The sequence below is a fragment of the Eucyclogobius newberryi genome, unplaced genomic scaffold (assembly GCF_026437365.1).
Source record: "Eucyclogobius newberryi isolate DKJ021-1_F unplaced genomic scaffold, fEucNew1.0.hap1 SCAF_55, whole genome shotgun sequence".
Classification (NCBI taxonomy): Eukaryota; Metazoa; Chordata; class Actinopteri; order Gobiiformes; family Gobiidae; genus Eucyclogobius; species Eucyclogobius newberryi.
Window position 1 is genome coordinate 456,595 of NW_027316223.1, and position 17,652 is coordinate 474,246.

At 46.1% G+C, this 17,652-nt stretch overlaps 9 non-coding genes across 9 annotated transcripts; 1 reads left to right on the top strand and 8 right to left on the bottom strand.

Annotated features, from left to right (window-relative positions):
* Window positions 1-1,933: 1,933 nt before the first annotated feature.
* On the bottom strand, window positions 1,934-2,006 carry trnak-cuu (transfer RNA lysine (anticodon CUU)). The gene has a single exon. It is a non-coding gene; the product is annotated as a tRNA-Lys (tRNA).
* A 331-nt stretch (window positions 2,007-2,337) lies between these two features.
* Window positions 2,338-2,447, bottom strand: trnal-caa (transfer RNA leucine (anticodon CAA)). The gene is made up of 2 exons: window positions 2,410-2,447; window positions 2,338-2,383 (listed from the first exon to the last, which is right to left on the bottom strand). It is a non-coding gene; the product is annotated as a tRNA-Leu (tRNA).
* A 2,252-nt stretch (window positions 2,448-4,699) lies between these two features.
* On the bottom strand, window positions 4,700-4,772 carry trnak-cuu (transfer RNA lysine (anticodon CUU)). The gene has a single exon. It is a non-coding gene; the product is annotated as a tRNA-Lys (tRNA).
* Window positions 4,773-5,102: 330 nt separating this feature from the next.
* trnal-caa (transfer RNA leucine (anticodon CAA)) lies at window positions 5,103-5,212 on the bottom strand. The gene is made up of 2 exons: window positions 5,175-5,212; window positions 5,103-5,148 (listed from the first exon to the last, which is right to left on the bottom strand). It is a non-coding gene; the product is annotated as a tRNA-Leu (tRNA).
* Window positions 5,213-7,464: 2,252 nt separating this feature from the next.
* On the bottom strand, window positions 7,465-7,537 carry trnak-cuu (transfer RNA lysine (anticodon CUU)). The gene has a single exon. It is a non-coding gene; the product is annotated as a tRNA-Lys (tRNA).
* A 329-nt stretch (window positions 7,538-7,866) lies between these two features.
* trnal-caa (transfer RNA leucine (anticodon CAA)) lies at window positions 7,867-7,976 on the bottom strand. The gene is made up of 2 exons: window positions 7,939-7,976; window positions 7,867-7,912 (listed from the first exon to the last, which is right to left on the bottom strand). It is a non-coding gene; the product is annotated as a tRNA-Leu (tRNA).
* A 2,252-nt stretch (window positions 7,977-10,228) lies between these two features.
* On the bottom strand, window positions 10,229-10,301 carry trnak-cuu (transfer RNA lysine (anticodon CUU)). Its single transcript has one exon. It is a non-coding gene; the product is annotated as a tRNA-Lys (tRNA).
* A 331-nt stretch (window positions 10,302-10,632) lies between these two features.
* On the bottom strand, window positions 10,633-10,742 carry trnal-caa (transfer RNA leucine (anticodon CAA)). Its single transcript has 2 exons — window positions 10,705-10,742; window positions 10,633-10,678 (listed from the first exon to the last, which is right to left on the bottom strand). It is a non-coding gene; the product is annotated as a tRNA-Leu (tRNA).
* A 3,396-nt stretch (window positions 10,743-14,138) lies between these two features.
* Window positions 14,139-14,221, top strand: trnal-caa (transfer RNA leucine (anticodon CAA)). The gene has a single exon. It is a non-coding gene; the product is annotated as a tRNA-Leu (tRNA).
* The last annotated feature ends 3,431 nt before the right edge of the window (window positions 14,222-17,652 follow it).

Consider the following 17,652-nt stretch of genomic DNA (forward strand, 5'->3'; position numbering starts at 1 on the left):
GGGTCTCAAACTACAGGTATTCAGTTTACGATTAAGGAAGATTTCTTAGCAGAAACGAGACAAGACGGGGCACCAGGGTAAAACCCAAAAAGCTAAGATACGGTCCTTAATCGCGCTCGTTAAAAGGTCTGAAGGGTGTTTCACGATTCAGGGACTTACGCATAGTCTAATCAAACAAACAATAGTCAATAACTCTTTCGTGTAGTTTATTTATCAAAAGGGCAATCAAAAAGGGCACCGGAGCAGAAATGCGCACAGGTAAATCACAGGTGATGTTATATCAGATTTAACAGCAGATTTCATGCAGATAATGTTAAACCAGGGTTTTGCCTTTGATAATCAAACGTGTCTATGCTAATCTATATCAAAAAGAGGGAAAGTGAGAAGCTAAGGGAGGAGGAACAGCTGAGTTCTACCCAAATCACGCCACAAAAGAACCGCACACTGAAGTCGGCTTACGATTTTGTAGAACTCGGTCCGGCTGGTCCTTGTCCGCGGACGAGATCCGTGGCGAGGCAGCGGCGTGGAGCGGTGTGGCGGGCGAAGGCAGTGGCGTGCCGCGATATCCGTGACGCGGGGCGGCAGCGGTGGCGCGAGACGGCGCGTGGAGCGGTGTGGCGGGCGAAGGCAGTGGCGTGCCGCGATGTCCGTGACGCGGGGCGGCAGCGGTGGCGCGAGGTGGCGCGTGGCGATGTCCGGGAGTTCCTTAGCGGTAGAACGCTTTAGCTGCGTGTTAGCTCCTCACGCGGCCTTTACTCAGATGAGAACGTAGCGCTGATCCACGTAAACGGCGTAGATTACTTCAAAAATAGTAGAAGCGAAGTAGAAAAGAAAGTCTCTGTCCGGTTTAGCGCTTAAGCTTAGTTCCAGGTGTTTCCAGGTGTTTTCAGAGTTCAGGGGGGCGATGAGGCTGGCCTAGTCTTGTCGACCCACGTGGCGGACGCTTTGTTGAGACAAAGGAAAAATAAACAGGCTCGTCCGTGGAGACGGCTTCAAAGAGATAGACAAAGGCTTGAACAAAAAAAAAGGAAGAAGAGAGCAAGAAGAGAAGAGAGGAGAAGAGAGCGTTCCAAGCTCGGAGCGTCTTTTTGTCACCTAGCGCCGCAGGGCACGCTGGGAGCGAAAGGGGCGGGCGCTACTGCGACGACACGTTAAACACTTTTGGCAGTTTGTGCACATTATTCCTTGAGGTAGATACATTTTACATCTTCTTTCACCTGTGATGGGCACTCGAGTTAAAGCATTGGGAATATAAAACCTTAAACAGTGGAAAAATACGTAACACAAGGTGAAACATGAGGTGTACGGAGTTGATTCGGACAAACATTCATGGCATAATCACATAAAACATAGTTTTCATCAGGGCGTCCTCCTGTAAGACTGTGGGGGAGAAGGTCTGTTATCGCCAAAGTCACAGCGGCTCCCTGCGGTGAGGGAGAGAGGGAGAAAGAAAACCCCCCAATGTTCAAAGAGAGTTTTTCTGTTATCTGGCCGTGGAATGTCCATCTCCATTCCCCTACACTTGCAATGAGGTCAAATATAGGACAAACCCATTGTCAGGAGTGGGATTAGAACCCATTCCTCCACTTGTAGACCAAATTTGCTTACGCTTAGGTAGGAGTTTACCTTGACCCTGACACCTTGGACATTTCAGCGATGCTGACATTGAGCTCCCTTATCTCGAAGATAACGTTCCAAAAATCAGTACAAAGTAAATGCTTTGGCAACCTTACACTAGATGAAGTCTTTCCAATTATGTACAGTCCATATAAAGAGATGACTTTAACAGGTGATGAGAATTGAGTGAAATAGTTCAAATCTCATTGTTACAGAGGGTTTAATTCTTCTTCTTTCGGTTCCAACAGAAGAAAATTTATGACCAAGATTTCACGGGTTGTAATGGCGAGCAGTCCATAAAGCTTAAAATTAACTCCGCCCAACGTGGGGCTCGAACCCATGACCCTGAGATTAAGAGTCTCATGCTCTACCGACTGAGCTAGCCAGGCTGGCTGCCCAAAAGGCAAAAAAAGGTCATAATGAAAACCCAGAATTTTTCAGTACTAAGTCTGGTAAATTAATCTGTCACTTTAATTTCTCAGTGAGTGGTCACAATTACAGTATAAGACATATGATACAGTTCACTCTGAATGTACTCAATGCTTTGACAGTACAGCATCTACGTAGTAGATTGGCCATCACATCACAATTCATCATTGGAAGTAACACTTCATTTGAAATCTTAAGCCAATACGACAATTTTTCATCCATTGTCACACATATGTGCTTGTAAATTAGGGTGTAAAAATGGCTTCCTTTCCAAAGGAAATATTTTTTTTTTGTCAGGAGTGGGATTTGAACCCACGCCTCCATTCAGAGACCAGAATCCCCTGTGGCGAGGAAGGAGTTTACCTTGAGTCTGGCGCCTTAGACCGCTCGGCCATCCTGACACTTTATTTATGTGAACTGTGAGTATACAGAATCATATCCGTTATTACAGTAGCACAAATGACCGTACCTATACTTTGGTAAAAAAACACATCAAACTGCTGTCTCTTTTTAAAGGAGTTTGATGTGGTTGTTGTCACATCAAACTACTGCGTCCTTTAAAAGTCCACATCAAGCTAATGCTTCGTTTTAAAGTCTATTGCAATTGAGATGTCAGTCGAGAGCCGTAACAGCAGTAGTGCATCCAAGAAAGCTGTGTATTGAATGGATATAGAACCTTTAGTGAAGCAGGAGCCAACAGGCTATTCACATCCTTGTGTAGGGTCTCAAACTACAGGTATTCAGTTTACGATTAAGGAAGATTTCTTAGCAGAAACGAGACAAGACGGGGCACCAGGGTAAAACCCAAAAAGCTAAGATACGGTCCTTAATCGCGCTCGTTAAAAGGTCTGAAGGGTGTTTCACGATTCAGGGACTTACGCATAGTCTAATCAAACAAACAATAGTCAATAACTCTTTCGTGTAGTTTATTTATCAAAAGGGCAATCAAAAAGGGCACCGGAGCAGAAATGCGCACAGGTAAATCACAGGTGATGTTATATCAGATTTAACAGCAGATTTCATGCAGATAATGTTAAACCAGGGTTTTGCCTTTGATAATCAAACGTGTCTATGCTAATCTATATCAAAAAGAGGGAAAGTGAGAAGCTAAGGGAGGAGGAACAGCTGAGTTCTACCCAAATCACGCCACAAAAGAACCGCACACTGAAGTCGGCTTACGATTTTGTAGAACTCGGTCCGGCTGGTCCTTGTCCGCGGACGAGATCCGTGGCGAGGCAGCGGCGTGGAGCGGTGTGGCGGGCGAAGGCAGTGGCGTGCCGCGATATCCGTGACGCGGGGCGGCAGCGGTGGCGCGAGGCGGCGCGTGGAGCGGTGTGGCGGGCGAAGGCAGTGGCGTGCCGCGATGTCCGTGACGCGGGGCGGCAGCGGTGGCGCGAGGTGGCGCGTGGCGATGTCCGGGAGTTCCTTAGCGGTAGAACGCTTTAGCTGCGTGTTAGCTCCTCACGCGGCCTTTACTCAGATGAGAACGTAGCGCTGATCCACGTAAACGGCGTAGATTACTTCAAAAATAGTAGAAGCGAAGTAGAAAAGAAAGTCTCTGTCCGGTTTAGCGCTTAAGCTTAGTTCCAGGTGTTTCCAGGTGTTTTCAGAGTTCAGGGGGGCGATGAGGCTGGCCTAGTCTTGTCGACCCACGTGGCGGACGCTTTGTTGAGACAAAGGAAAAATAAACAGGCTCGTCCGTGGAGACGGCTTCAAAGAGATAGACAAAGGCTTGAACAAAAAAAAAGGAAGAAGAGAGCAAGAAGAGAAGAGAGGAGAAGAGAGCGTTCCAAGCTCGGAGCGTCTTTTTGTCACCTAGCGCCGCAGGGCACGCTGGGAGCGAAAGGGGCGGGCGCTACTGCGACGACACGTTAAACACTTTTGGCAGTTTGTGCACATTATTCCTTGAGGTAGATACATTTTACATCTTCTTTCACCTGTGATGGGCACTCGAGTTAAAGCATTGGGAATATAAAACCTTAAACAGTGGAAAAATACGTAACACAAGGTGAAACATGAGGTGTACGGAGTTGATTCGGACAAACATTCATGGCATAATCACATAAAACATAGTTTTCATCAGGGCGTCCTCCTGTAAGACTGTGGGGGAGAAGGTCTGTTATCGCCAAAGTCACAGCGGCTCCCTGCGGTGAGGGAGAGAGGGAGAAAGAAAACCCCCCAATGTTCAAAGAGAGTTTTTCTGTTATCTGGCCGTGGAATGTCCATCTCCATTCCCCTACACTTGCAATGAGGTCAAATATAGGACAAACCCATTGTCAGGAGTGGGATTAGAACCCATTCCTCCACTTGTAGACCAAATTTGCTTACGCTTAGGTAGGAGTTTACCTTGACCCTGACACCTTGGACATTTCAGCGATGCTGACATTGAGCTCCCTTATCTCGAAGATAACGTTCCAAAAATCAGTACAAAGTAAATGCTTTGGCAACCTTACACTAGATGAAGTCTTTCCAATTATGTACAGTCCATATAAAGAGATGACTTTAACAGGTGATGAGAATTGAGTGAAATAGTTCAAATCTCATTGTTACAGAGGGTTTAATTCTTCTTCTTTCGGTTCCAACAGAAGAAAATTTATGACCAAGATTTCACGGGTTGTAATGGCAAGCAGTCCATAAAGCTTAAAATCAACTCCGCCCAACGTGGGGCTCGAACCCACGACCCTGAGATTAAGAGTCTCATGCTCTACCGACTGAGCTAGCCAGGCTGGCTGCCCAAAAGGCAAAAAAGGTCATAATGAAAACCCAGAATTTTTCAGTACTAAGTCTGGTAAATTAATCTGTCACTTTAATTTCTCAGTGAGTGGTCACAATTACAGTATAAGACATATGATACAGTTCACTCTGAATGTACTCAATGCTTTGACAGTACAGCATCTACGTAGTAGATTGGCCATCACATCACAATTCATCATTGGAAGTAACACTTCATTTGAAATCTTAAGCCAATACGACAATTTTTCATCCATTGTCACACATATGTACTTGTAAATTAGGGTGTAAAAATGGCTTCCTTTCCAAAGGAAATATTTTTTTTTTGTCAGGAGTGGGATTTGAACCCACGCCTCCATTCAGAGACCAGAATCCCCTGTGGCGAGGAAGGAGTTTACCTTGAGTCTGGCGCCTTAGACCGCTCGGCCATCCTGACACTTTATTTAAGTGAACTGTGAGTATACAGAATCATATCCGTTATTACAGTAGCACAAATGACCGTACCTATACTTTGGTAAAAAAACACATCAAACTGCTGTCTCTTTTTAAAGGAGTTTGATGTGGTTGTTGTCACATCAAACTACTGCGTCCTTTAAAAGTCCACATCAAGCTAATGCTTCGTTTTAAAGTCTATTGCAATTGAGATGTCAGTCGAGAGCCGTAACAGCAGTAGTGCATCCAAGAAAGCTGTGTATTGAATGGATATAGAACCTTTAGTGAAGCAGGAGCCAACAGGCTATTCACATCCTTGTGTAGGGTCTCAATCTACAGGTATTCAGTTTACGATTAAGGAAGATTTCTTAGCAGAAACGAGACAAGACGGGGCACCAGGGTAAAACCCAAAAAGCTAAGATACGGTCCTTAATCGCGCTCGTTAAAAGGTCTGAAGGGTGTTTCACGATTCAGGGACTTACGCATAGTCTAATCAAACAAACAATAGTCAATAACTCTTTCGTGTAGTTTATTTATCAAAAGGGCAATCAAAAAGGGCACCGGAGCAGAAATGCGCACAGGTAAATCACAGGTGATGTTATATCAGATTTAACAGCAGATTTCATGCAGATAATGTTAAACCAGGGTTTTGCCTTTGATAATCAAACGTGTCTATGCTAATCTATATCAAAAAGAGGGAAAGTGAGAAGCTAAGGGAGGAGGAACAGCTGAGTTCTACCCAAATCACGCCACAAAAGAACCGCACACTGAAGTCGGCTTACGATTTTGTAGAACTCGGTCCGGCTGGTCCTTGTCCGCGGACGAGATCCGTGGCGAGGCAGCGGCATGGAGCGGTGTGGCGGGCGAAGGCAGTGGCGTGCCGCGATATCCGTGACGCGGGGCGGCAGCGGTGGCGCGAGGCGGCGCGTGGAGCGGTGTGGCGGGCGAAGGCAGTGGCGTGCCGCGATGTCCGTGACGCGGGGCGGCAGCGGTGGCGCGAGGTGGCGCGTGGCGATGTCCGGGAGTTCCTTAGCGGTAGAACGCTTTAGCTGCGTGTTAGCTCCTCACGCGGCCTTTACTCAGATGAGAACGTAGCGCTGATCCACGTAAACGGCGTAGATTACTTCAAAAATAGTAGAAGCGAAGTAGAAAAGAAAGTCTCTGTCCGGTTTAGCGCTTAAGCTTAGTTCCAGGTGTTTCCAGGTGTTTTCAGAGTTCAGGGGGGCGATGAGGCTGGCCTAGTCTTGTCGACCCACGTGGCGGACGCTTTGTTGAGACAAAGGAAAAGTAAACAGGCTCGTCCGTGGAGACGGCTTCAAAGAGATAGACAAAGGCTTGAACAAAAAAAAAGGAAGAAGAGAGCAAGAAGAGAAGAGAGGAGAAGAGAGCGTTCCAAGCTCGGAGCGTCTTTTTGTCACCTAGCGCCGCAGGGCATGCTGGGAGCGAAAGGGGCGGGCGCTACTGCGACGACACATTAAACACTTTTGGCAGTTTGTGCACATTATTCCTTGAGGTAGATACATTTTACATCTTCTTTCACCTGTGATGGGCACTCGAGTTAAAGCATTGGGAATATAAAACCTTAAACAGTGGAAAAATACGTAACACAAGGTGAAACATGAGGTGTACGGAGTTGATTCGGACAAACATTCATGGCATAATCACATAAAACATAGTTTTCATCGGGGCGTCCTCCTGTAAGACTGTGGGGGAGAAGGTCTGTTATCGCCAAAGTCACAGCGGCTCCCTGCGGTGAGGGAGAGAGGGAGAAAGAAAACCCCCCAATGTTCAAAGAGAGTTTTTCTGTTATCTGGCCGTGGAATGTCCATCTCCATTCCCCTACACTTGCAATGAGGTCAAATATAGGACAAACCCATTGTCAGGAGTGGGATTAGAACCCATTCCTCCACTTGTAGACCAAATTTGCTTACGCTTAGGTAGGAGTTTACCTTGACCCTGACACCTTGGACATTTCAGCGATGCTGACATTGAGCTCCCTTATCTCGAAGATAACGTTCCAAAAATCAGTACAAAGTAAATGCTTTGGCAACCTTACACTAGATGAAGTCTTTCCAATTATGTACAGTCCATATAAAGAGATGACTTTAACAGGTGATGAGAATTGAGTGAAATAGTTCAAATCTCATTGTTACAGAGGGTTTAATTCTTCTTCTTTCGGTTCCAACAGAAGAAAATTTATGACCAAGATTTCACGGGTTGTAATGGCGAGCAGTCCATAAAGCTTAAAATTAACTCCGCCCAACGTGGGGCTCGAACCCACGACCCTGAGATTAAGAGTCTCATGCTCTACCGACTGAGCTAGCCAGGCTGGCTGCCCAAAAGGCAAAAAAAGGTCATAATGAAAACCCAGAATTTTTCAGTACTAAGTCTGGTAAATTAATCTGTCACTTTAATTTCTCAGTGAGTGGTCACAATTACAGTATAAGACATATGATACAGTTCACTCTGAATGTACTCAATGCTTTGACAGTACAGCATCTACGTAGTAGATTGGCCATCACATCACAATTCATCATTGGAAGTAACACTTCATTTGAAATCTTAAGCCAATACGACAATTTTTCATCCATTGTCACACATGTGCTTGTAAATTAGGGTGTAAAAATGGCTTCCTTTCCAAAGGAAATATTTTTTTTTTGTCAGGAGTGGGATTTGAACCCACGCCTCCATTCAGAGACCAGAATCCCCTGTGGCGAGGAAGGAGTTTACCTTGAGTCTGGCGCCTTAGACCGCTCGGCCATCCTGACACTTTATTTATGTGAACTGTGAGTATACAGAATCAGATCCGTTATTACAGTAGCACAAATGACCGTACCTATACTTTGGTAAAAAAACACATCAAACTGCTGTCTCTTTTTAAAGGAGTTTGATGTGGTTGTTGTCACATCAAACTACTGCGTCCTTTAAAAGTCCACATCAAGCTAATGCTTCGTTTTAAAGTCTATTGCAATTGAGATGTCAGTCGAGAGCCGTAACAGCAGTAGTGCATCCAAGAAAGCTGTGTATTGAATGGATATAGAACCTTTAGTGAAGCAGGAGCCAACAGGCTATTCACATCCTTGTGTAGGGTCTCAAACTACAGGTATTCAGTTTACGATTAAGGAAGATTTCTTAGCAGAAACGAGACAAGACGGGGCACCAGGGTAAAACCCAAAAAGCTAAGATACGGTCCTTAATCGCGCTCGTTAAAAGGTCTGAAGGGTGTTTCACGATTCAGGGACTTACGCATAGTCTAATCAAACAAACAATAGTCAATAACTCTTTCGTGTAGTTTATTTATCAAAAGGGCAATCAAAAAGGGCACCGGAGCAGAAATGCGCACAGGTAAATCACAGGTGATGTTATATCAGATTTAACAGCAGATTTCATGCAGATAATGTTAAACCAGGGTTTTGCCTTTGATAATCAAACGTGTCTATGCTAATCTATATCAAAAAGAGGGAAAGTGAGAAGCTAAGGGAGGAGGAACAGCTGAGTTCTACCCAAATCACGCCACAAAAGAACCGCACACTGAAGTCTGCTTACGATTTTGTAGAACTCGGTCCGGCTGGTCCTTGTCCGCGGACGAGATCCGTGGCGAGGCAGCGGCGTGGAGCGGTGTGGCGGGCGAAGGCAGTGGCGTGCCGCGATATCCGTGACGCGGGGCGGCAGCGGTGGCGCGAGGCGGCGCGTGGAGCGGTGTGGCGGGCGAAGGCAGTGGCGTGCCGCGATGTCCGTGACGCGGGGCGGCAGCGGTGGCGCGAGGTGGCGCGTGGCGATGTCCGGGAGTTCCTTAGCGGTAGAACGCTTTAGCTGCGTGTTAGCTCCTCACGCGGCCTTTACTCAGATGAGAACGTAGCGCTGATCCACGTACACGGGGTAGATTACTTCAAAAATAGTAGAAGCGAAGTAGAAAAGAAAGTCTCTGTCCGGTTTAGCGCTTAAGCTTAGTTCCAGGTGTTTCCAGGTGTTTTCAGAGTTCAGGGGGGCGATGAGGCTGGCCTAGTCTTGTCGACCCACGTGGCGGACGCTTTGTTGAGACAAAGGAAAAGTAAACAGGCTGGTCCGTGGAGACGGCTTCAAAGAGATAGACAAAGGCTTGAACAAAAAAAAAGGAAGAAGAGAGCAAGAAGAGAAGAGAGGAGAAGAGAGCGTTCCAAGCTCGGAGCGTCTTTTTGTCACCTAGCGCCGCAGGGCACGCTGGGAGCGAAAGGGGCGGGCGCTACTGCGACGACACGTTAAACACTTTTGGCAGTTTGTGCACATTATTCCTTGAGGTAGATACATTTTACATCTTCTTTCACCTGTGATGGGCACTCGAGTTAAAGCATTGGGAATATAAAACCTTAAACAGTGGAAAAATACGTAACACAAGGTGAAACATGAGGTGTACGGAGTTGATTCGGACAAACATTCATGGCATAATCACATAAAACATAGTTTTCATCGGGGCGTCCTCCTGTAAGACTGTGGGGGAGAAGGTCTGTTATCGCCAAAGTCACAGCGGCTCCCTGCGGTGAGGGAGAGAGGGAGAAAGAAACCCCCCCAATGTTCAAAGAGAGATTTTCTGTTATCTGGCCGTGGAATGTCCATCTCCATTCCCCTACACTTGCAATGAGTTCAAATATAGGACAAACCCATTGTCAGGAGTGGGATTAGAACCCATTCCTCCACTTGTAGACCAAATTTGCTTACGCTTAGGTAGGAGTTTACCTTGACCCTGACACCTTGGACATTTCAGCGATGCTGACATTGAGCTCCCTTATCTCGAAGATAACGTTCCAAAAATCAGTACAAAGTAAATGCTTTGGCAACCTTACACTAGATGAAGTCTTTCCAATTATGTACAGTCCATATAAAGAGATGACTTTAACAGGTGATGAGAATTGAGTGAAATAGTTGAAATCTCATTGTTACAGAGGGATTAATTCTTCTTCTTTCGGTTCCAACAGAAGAAAATTTATGACCAAGATTTCACGGGTTGTAATGGCAAGCAGTCCATAAAGCTTCAAATCAACTCCGCCCGACGTGGGGCTCGAACCCACGACCCCGAGATTAAGAGTCTCATGCTCTACCGACTGAGCTAGCCAGGCTGGCTGTCCAAAAGGCAAAAAAAGGTCATAATGAAAACCCAGAATTTTTCAGTACTAAGTCTGGTAAATTAATCTGTCACTTTAATTTCTCAGTGAGTGGTCACAATTACAGTATAAGACATATGATACAGTTCACTCTGAATGTACTCAATGCTTTGACAGTACAGCATCTACGTAGTAGATTGGCCATCACATCACAATTCATCATTGGAAGTAACACTTCATTTGAAATCTTAAGCCAATACGACAATTTTTCATCCATTGTCACACATTTGTGCTTGTAAATTAGGGTGTAAAAATGGCTTCCTTTCCAAAGGAAATATTTTTTTTTTGTCAGGAGTGGGATTTGAACCCACGCCTCCATTCAGAGACCAGAATCCCCTGTGGCGAGGAAGGATTTTACCTTGAGTCTGGCGCCTTAGACCGCTCGGCCATCCTGACACTTTATTTACGTGAACTGTGAGTATACAGAATCATATCCGTTATTACAGTAGCACAAATGACCGTACCTATACTTTGGTAAAAAAACACATCAAACTGCTGTCTCTTTTTAAAGGAGTTTGATGTGGTTGTTGTCACATCAAACTACTGCGTCCTTTAAAAGTCCACATCAAGCTAATGCTTCGTTTTAAAGTCTATTGCAATTGAGATGTCAGTCGAGAGCCGTAACAGCAGTAGTGCATCCAAGAAAGCTGTGTAGTGAATGGATATAGAACCTTTAGTGAAGCAGGAGCCAACAGGCTATTCACATCCTTGTGTAGGGTCTCAAACTACAGGTATTCAGTTTACGATTAAGGAAGATTTCTTAGCAGAAACGAGACAAGACGGGGCACCAGGGTAAAACCCAAAAAGCTAAGATACGGTCCTTAATCGCGCTCGTTAAAAGGTCTGAAGGGTGTTTCACGATTCAGGGACTTACGCATAGTCTAATCAAACAAACAATAGTCAATAACTCTTTCGTGTAGTTTATTTATCAAAAGGGCAATCAAAAAGGGCACCAGAGCAGAAATGCGCACAGGTAAATCACAGGTGATGTTATATCAGATTTAACAGCAGATTTCATGCAGATAATGTTAAACCAGGGTTTTGCCTTTGATAATCAAACGTGTCTATGCTAATCTATATCAAAAAGAGGGAAAGTGAGAAGCTAAGGGAGGAGGAACAGCTGAGTTCTACCCAAATCACGCCACAAAAGAACCGCACACTGAAGTCGGCTTACGATTTTGTAGAACTCGGTCCGGCTGGTCCTTGTCCGCGGACGAGATCCGTGGCGAGGCAGCGGCGTGGAGCGGTGTGGCGGGCGAAGGCAGTGGCGTGCCGCGATATCCGTGACGCGGGGCGGCAGCGGTGGCGCGAGGCGGCGCGTGGAGCGGTGTGGCGGGCGAAGGCAGTGGCGTGCCGCGATGTCCGTGACGCGGGGCGGCAGCGGTGGCGCGAGATGGCGCGTGGCGATGTCCGGGAGTTCCTTAGCGGTAGAACGCTTTAGCTGCGTGTTAGCTCCTCACGCGGCCTTTACTCAGATGAGAACGTAGCGCTGATCCACGTAAACGGCGTAGATTACTTCAAAAATAGTAGAAGCGAAGTAGAAAAGAAAGTCTCTGTCCGGTTTAGCGCTTAAGCTTAGTTCCAGGTGTTTCCAGGTGTTTTCAGAGTTCAGGGGGGCGATGAGGCTGGCCTAGTCTTGTCGACCCACGTGGCGGACGCTTTGTTGAGACAAAGGAAAAATAAACAGGCTCGTCCGTGGAGACGGCTTCAAAGAGATAGACAAAGGCTTGAACAAAAAAAAAGGAAGAAGAGAGCAAGAAGAGAAGAGAGGAGAAGAGAGCGTTCCAAGCTCGGAGCGTCTTTTTGTCACCTAGCGCCGCAGGGCACGCTGGGAGCGAAAGGGGCGGGCGCTACTGCGACGACACGTTAAACACTTTTGGCAGTTTGTGCACATTATTCCTTGAGGTAGATACATTTTACATCTTCTTTCACCTGTGATGGGCACTCGAGTTAAAGCATTGGGAATATAAAACCTTAAACAGTGGAAAAATACGTAACACAAGGTGAAACATGAGGTGTACGGAGTTGATTCGGACAAACATTCATGGCATAATCACATAAAACATAGTTTTCATCGGGGCGTCCTCCTGTAAGACTGTGGGGGAGAAGGTCTGTTATCGCCAAAGTCACAGCGGCTCCCTGCGGTGAGGGAGAGAGGGAGAAAGAAACCCCCCCAATGTTCAAAGAGAGATTTTCTGTTATCTGGCCGTGGAATGTCCATCTCCATTCCCCTACACTTGCAATGAGGTCAAATATAGGACAAACCCATTGTCAGGAGTGGGATTAGAACCCATTCCTCCACTTGTAGACCAAATTTGCTTACGCTTAGGTAGGAGTTTACCTTGACCCTGACACCTTGGACATTTCAGCGATGCTGACATTGAGCTCCCTTATCTCGAAGATAACGTTCCAAAAATCAGTACAAAGTAAATGCTTTGGCAACCTTACACTAGATGAAGTCTTTCCATTTATGTAGAGTACATATAAAGAGATGACTTTAACAGGTGATGAGAATTGAGTGAAATAGTTGCAATCTCATTGTTACAGAGGGTTTAATTCTTCTTCTTTCGGTTCAAACAGAAGAAAATTTATGACCAAGATTTCAAGGGTTGTAATGGCAAGCAGTCCACTTTTTGATTCTCAGTTTGTTGGCAAGGAATGACTGATGTGGACCCATTTTGGATGAAAACCGTGTTTTGCGTTTGTGGAAATGAGCATCATGGAAGGATGTATGGGCTCTGTGGCGCAATGAGTCGCTAATGGTGAGAGAACATATTTGTTTTTTACAATGGAAAGTCTGCTCGCTTTACTATCTGATGAAAGGCACTGCTGAACGAGGTTCAATTGCCAAGTGTGCTTGAAAAAGTAAGCAAATACATCGGCATTATGTCAAATAACATTATCTTGCAATTTTTCCTCAATATCCAGATTAACTGCAGTATATTGAGTGCGCAATAAATTGGCGAGAGTCGATTGATTGAAAAACTTCCAGTTTTTTTATAGCTACATTGGTACAGGGGATTTAGCTTAAAGGTAGAAAGATTGATGCCCTCGCTCTCCATTAAACACAGTTGATTGGACAGGGGCTGAACTTTCGAATGTTGCTGGCTCGCTTTAAAAAAAAAAAAAGATATTGCGGCTTGTAGAGTCGCAATTATTATACCATGTGGGCTGTATGACTCTGTGGCGCAATTGGGCAGCGCGCTCTGCTGTTAACCGGGAGGTTGGTGGTTCGAGCCCACCCAGGGACGATTGGAAGAGCAATTGCAGGCAAAGTCTACGAGGTAAAATTGGTCAATGAATATCGACTAACATGTTCGAGTAGCATTTTTGAAACGCAGGGTAAACTCCCAATGGATATGGAGTCCGTCGCCTTAACCGCTCGGCCACAACGATACGCTGATACACCGCCCCCTGTAAGTATTATCATTAGTAAGCCATGCCACCTCCCCGGCTTGACCTGCAGGTGTCGCAATTGCGCACGCGCCCGTTTTACTCGCTCTCTCTTTCTCTCTCTCTCTTTCTCTCTCTCTCTCTCTCTCTCTTTCTCTTTCTCTCTCTTTCACTCTACTTCTTCATCGTAAGGACATAATTTTTTATTTTTTTTTTCATCCTTATTATTTAAAATAAAATAAAAATTGACACAATAGCATTTAAAAAAATATCTATATATTATTTTTCTCTTTTCGGCGTTGTCGCATTCTTTATTCAAAATAGTAGCGTGGCGGCGGCGGCGACCGACCGACCGACCGACACCCCTTTTACAAGCGAGCAACGCCATTATAGGCTTTCACCAGGATGGCCGAGCGGTTAAGGCTTCGGACTCAAGATCCGACGGGCGGTGGCCCTCGTGGGTTCGGATCCCATTCCTGGTATAAGCTTCTTGGACAAATATAAAAAATAAAAAAAACACAACACAGGAAATTTTTGGCGGCGGCAAGGCAACGGCGGCAACGGCAGCGATCGTAAGGTCGACAGATACTTAGGTCCGAGCGCAGCGCGGGCAGTAGCTGGGGGCGCACTCGCCACACACGTGTACGAGGCACCCTCGGTACACGTTCGTCGTTTTAGTGTCCTTGCTCCTGGGGCATATTCGGCACCACTTCCTCTTCGCGGGTACAGCAGCGGGTTCTCTTCCTCCTCCTCCTCCCCCCCTCTCTCCCCTCTCCTCTCCCCTCTCTTCTCCCCTCTCCCGAGATGTCCCCGATGACGCCAGGTCATCCCCCCCCCTCCCCCTCCCCCTCCCTTCCTCCTCCCTCCCGCGTATACGAGGCGCGACGAGCGCGCTCCCCAGCTGCTCCATGAACAGCCTGCGTCTGTGGCGTTTGCCGACCATCCACATCAGGTTCAGCTCCCGCCACAGGACGAAAGCATTGTACGCGGACACGTCGATCATGTTGTGGAACAGGACGAGGGCCCACCGGCAGGTTTTCCTCCTGCAGCTGTAGGTACCTGTCACCTTGTCCAGGTTGTCCACGCCTCCCTTGGTGCGATTGTAATGCAGCACGGCCGCCGGTTTGCTCGGAGGAGGAGGCTCGCCGCCGCCGCGATTGCCGTCTCCGTAGGTGGCGCCGCACCGTGGTGAGGATCTGCAAGTTCTTGCTCTTCTTCGCCAGGTAGGAGACCAAGGCGACCGAGGGGACTCCGTTCGTTGCCGTAGCCGTTGGAAGAGGTCCCCGGCGCGGTCTCGCCCAACGTGAACACGAGACGGAAGACGCGATCGCCCTGCGCTTCGTGTCGACCAGTTCCCGCGGGAACTCGCTCCTGTTGGCGCGCAGCGTCCCCAGCAGGGTGAGGCCGTCCCTCTCGAAGAATAGCCTGCGGGCGAGCTCGTACGAGGTGAAGAAGTTGTCGCACGTGACGTTGCGCCCCCCCCGGCCCCCCTTCCCAGTCCCTCGGTGAGATCGAGCACGACCCGCGTGGCCAGGTTCTTCTCCGGAGGCGCGCGCTTATCGGATTTCCCGGTGTAGACCTGCATCTTCCAGGCGTAACTGGACAGCGAGTCGCACGCGACCCACAGCTTGATTCCGTACTTCGCCGGCTTTGAGGGAAGGGGCAGCGACCTGTCAAAGAAGAAAGAAGAACGAAGAAAGAAGAAGAAAGAAGAAGGAAGAAGGAAGAAGAAGAAGAAGAAGAAGAAGAAGAAGAAGAAGAAGAAGAAGAAGAAGAAGAATAAGAAGAAGAAGAAGAAGAAGAAGAAGAAGAAGGGGAAAAAAAATAAAAAAAAATAATGAAGGAAAAACAAGAACACAAGAACAACAAATATTATTTAATTTGAATTTACTTTTCATGATTTATTAATTTATTAATTTATTAATTTATTAATTTATTAATTTATTAATTTATTAATTTATTAATTTATTGATTTATTGATTTATTGATTATTATTATTTTCTCTTTTTTTTTCTCCATTTGTTTAAATAAAAAAAAATCACCTCTAAACGAAACCAGCCTCTCGTCTACGGTGACCTTGGATCCCGGATTGTACATGAGCGGCAGTCGCTTGCACCACAAGTCCCACAGCTCCCTGATGGGCGCCAACTTGTCTACTCCTACTTCTCCTCCTCCTCGCCTTGCCTCTCAAGCGACGGCTTGGAGGTCCACGAGATTTCCCCGCGTTTAGAGAGCATAAGGTGTTCGTCGTCGCCGCCGCCGCCGCCGCCTTCTTCTTCTTCTTCTTCTTCTTCTTCTTCTTCTTCTTCTTCTTCTTCTTCTTCTTCTTCTTCTTCTTCTTCTTCTTCTTCTTCTTCTTCTTCTTCTTCTTCTTCTTCTTCTTCTTCTTCCCCTCGCAAGTTCTGATTGATTGGTTTCAACAAAGATTACTGTCAGAGGATTATAGTGGTCATTTCTTTGTTTCATTTCTTGCTTATAATAAGTCCTATAAAAGTCCTGTCTCTCCAAGTCAAAGGATTCCTTCAACACATCAATGCTTTTCATTTGAGTTTCTTTTGCAATGCGGTGAAACGTTTACGCCTTTTGTAATCCAGGCGTTGAATCATAAGCTTGGTCATAAGAAAACCAGCTCCAGATTTTAACAGCTTTGTTTAGTTTGTATGCTTTGGTTGGCTCCTTTCAGGGGGTAAGCACAGATTTTACCCAAAGATTCTTCATGTTTCTGCACTTTTTCAAAAGAGTAACGCTACTCTCGGGGCACTCAAGGTTCCACTGAGATTTGAACTCGGATCGCTGGATTCAAAGTGTGCTAACCATTACACCATGGAACCGCAAAATGCTCCCTGGACGGATAACGGTGATCCAAAGCTACAAGTCTTTACATCAATCATCCCTTGCCAAAAAAATGAGAAACAAGGAGTGCAAACAGTGCAAACAATCTTGATGTGCAGCAATACTTTTCCCTCTCTTAATGCAAAGTGTAGCAGCAGTAAACTTGAGGGAGAAAGGTATGGGTTTGAGGGCTCTTCTTGTGGGCTTTACTCTCCTTGTAAATATTTTTCATAGACAAAAGAGTAGGCATTTCCTGTTTACTAAACAGGCCCTTTGACCAAGGAAGCCCCAGCGCCGTAATGATTTCCTGGTTTCCTTACATAATTACATACAGTGGTTACTTCTGGGATTGTATTTCTTGCTTGCTCTGGCAAGGTGCGCAGTCGTCCCTGGGTGGGCTCGAACCACCAACTTTTCGCCTACCAGCAGAACGCGCTAGCCGATTGCGCCACAGAGGCGAGAATCTTGACATACCCATAAAAGGTTTAACCCTCTAATTGCAATTAAAAATGAAGAAAAACTCTGGATTCAGAGCGCTAGCCGCTATACCGTTGAACCACACCTTTCTACAGGATGTCCTGTTTTGAAAATAAGTATGACATTTGATCATTGGGCTATATCAAAGAGAGCAGCATTGAAGTAGGCAAACTTCTGCTTCATAGTTTCATTGTGTGGTGGTCATCACATCTGCCCTACACGCAGAAGGTCTTGGGTACAACATTCAGCGAAACCAAACATGTTACCAAACATGTTCATGCTAACAATGTTCCAATGAAAGCTTGCTGTTTATGTTTTATAGATCCTTTCCATGCCATTTATGTCCTGATCTCGCAAAATATCCAATAGACCCAGCATTCCTATTCATTGTATTTTTGAGCAAAGACTAACATTCAGGTACACATGCCGAAACCCGGGATTGAACCAGGGACCTTTAGATCTTCAGTCTAACGCTCTCCCAACTATTTCGGCTACTTTTTCAAAAATTTAGGCAAGGGAGCGAAACGTGTGGCATAACGTAGCGAGAAAATGAACTAGTTCTGTGTGTCCTTTTTTCTTTTCTTTTGATTAAAAATAAAAACAA